Raw genomic sequence first — 2,441 nt, 5'->3', positions numbered from 1 at the left:
ATGTGGGAGGCAATCAATCAGTGTGTCCCTTTCACATCAATATCTTTCTCTCTCTCTCTCTCTCTCTCCCCCTCCCTCCCTTCATAGGAAAGAAAGAAAGAAGCTAACCAGAAAATAACCCCTGACCCCTTTATACACACATTTTGATGAATCAACATATTGAAGGACACATCTGAAAAGCTAAGGAATATTCTATTAAGACCCTCCCCTGAGACCTTCCCTAGGATTTCCCTGGCCAAAGAAAAATAAAAAGCCTCAAGACGAAGGAGCCACTGAGAACTCTCACTAGAGCATGCCCATGCCTTGCATCTCGGTTTTATTTTCTTTTTTTAAAATCCTTACCTGATGATATTTTTCCATATATTTTCAGATAGAGTGGGAGGCGGAGAAAGAGAGAAACATTGATGTGAGAGAGACACATCAATTGGTTGCCTGACACAGGACCCTGACCAGGGCCAGGGACTGAACCACAACCAAAGTATGTGCCCTTGACTGGAATCAAACCGGCAACTCTTTGGTCCGAGGGATGAAGCTCTAACTGCTAAGCCAAACCGGCCAGAGCCTCTGTTCTTTCTCCAAGGGTCCCCATGAGACTTGTAACCAGGGGAACAGCAGGCATTGCCAGGCTTACCTCCTGAACCTGTCTCCAGGGTCCCCTTTTTTTTCTGATTTCCCAGTCTGCTCACTTCTGTCACTGTGATTTTTATTTCTCAGTGAGCCAAAGCAACCTGGCCTAGTCTCTCTCCTATTGCTTCTTCTGCTTTAAGCCCTCCCTTTGTTTCATTGTCCCCAGCTTTAATAAACATACACTCAACATCACCTGGAGTCATATTGTGAAATCTTTCCTTCATGAAGTCAAGAACCCACACACTACCAGCAGACCTGAGGCAGACCCATTCCAGGCCCAACTGGTAACACAGGTGGGCCCTGAATGTAATCACAAGTGTCTTTATTAAAGGGAGATTTGACAGTAAAGAAGAGAAGGCCAGGTGACTATGGAAATGGAAATTGGAGTGATGTGGCCACAAGCCAAAGAAAGCTGGAAGCCACCAGAAGCTGAAGACACAAGGATTTGCCCCTGGAGCCCCCAGAAGTCATCAGCCTTGCTGACACTTTGACTTCAGCCCCATAAGACGCATTTCACACTCTTGGCCTCCTGAGTGTAGGATAATAAATTTGAGTTGTTTTGTGCCACAATTTGTGGAAGTTTGTTACAGCAACAATAGGAAACTGGTACAGGTGCCATTACCACATCTAGTAGTGGTTACTGCTGAAGGATAGGATCTGGGGAAGACAAGAACTTTTTTTTTTAATTGATTTTTTAGAGAGAGAGAGGAAGGGAGAAAGAGTAGAAACATTGACGTAAGAAAGAAACATCAGTGCTCACTTCAGCAGCACATATACTAAAATTGGAACGATACAGAGAAGATTAGCATGGCCCCTGTGCAAGGATGACATGCAAATTCGTGAAGTGTTCCAGATTTTTACTAATCATCAGAGAGAGGCAAATTAAAACAACAGTGAGGTATCACTTCACACTTGTCAGAATGGCCACCATCAACAAATCATCAAACAACAAGTGTTGGCGAGGGTGTGGAGAAAAGGGGACTCTAGTACACTGCTGGTGGGAATGCAGACTGGTGCAGCCACTATGGAAAACAATATGGTGTTACCTCAAAAAATTAAACATTGAACTGCCATTTGACCCAGTGATCCCACTTCTAGGAATATACCCTAAGAAGCCTGAAAGAATATATGTACCCCCATGTTTGTAGTAGCACTATTTACAATAGCTAAGATCTGGAAACAGCCCAAGTGTCCATCAGTAGACGAATGGATAAAAAAGCTGTGGTACATATACACAATGGAGTACTATGCAGTTGTAAGAAAGAAAGATCTCTTATCCTTTGAGACAACATGGAGGGACCTGGAAAGTATTATCCTAGGTGAAACAAGCCAAACAGAGAAAGATAAGTATCATATGATCTCACTTATTTGTGGAATATAATGAACATAAAAGTCTGAGGAATGGGGTAGTCCCAGAGACGTGGAAGTGGGGTACAGACTGACAATCCACAGAAGAGGGGGTGGTGGTGGAGAGATAAACCACAGAACTTATATGCATGTATGCATGAGCAATGGACATAGACAACAAAGTTGGGGACCGGGCGGGGAGGGAGGGGGAAGGAGGAATCAGTGGGGGAAAAAACAGAAACACCTATAATAAAATAAATTAATTAAAAATATATATAAAAAAGAAAGAAACATCAGTCGGCTGCCTCCTGCACACCCCCTACTGGGGATCAAGCCCACAACCTAGGCATGTGCCCTGACCAGGAATCGAACAGGGAGGGGCCTCTCAGTCCATGGGACGATGCTCAATTCATTGTGCCACACCAGCTGGGCGAGAACTTTTTTTTTTTTAATCCTCACCCGAGGAC

The 2,441-nt window shown here is 44.0% G+C and overlaps 1 non-coding gene across 1 annotated transcript; it reads left to right on the top strand.

Annotated features, from left to right (window-relative positions):
* The first annotated feature begins 1,379 nt into the window (after positions 1-1,379).
* LOC118642927 lies at positions 1,380-1,486 on the top strand. The gene has a single exon (XR_004961836.1). It is a non-coding gene; the product is annotated as a U6 spliceosomal RNA (small nuclear RNA).
* Positions 1,487-2,441: the final 955 nt, after the last annotated feature.

The sequence above is a fragment of the Molossus molossus genome, unplaced genomic scaffold (assembly GCF_014108415.1).
Source record: "Molossus molossus isolate mMolMol1 unplaced genomic scaffold, mMolMol1.p scaffold_m16_p_3, whole genome shotgun sequence".
Classification (NCBI taxonomy): Eukaryota; Metazoa; Chordata; class Mammalia; order Chiroptera; family Molossidae; genus Molossus; species Molossus molossus.
Note: the sequence above shows the minus strand (reverse complement) of the source record. Positions and strands in the feature narration are given on the sequence as shown.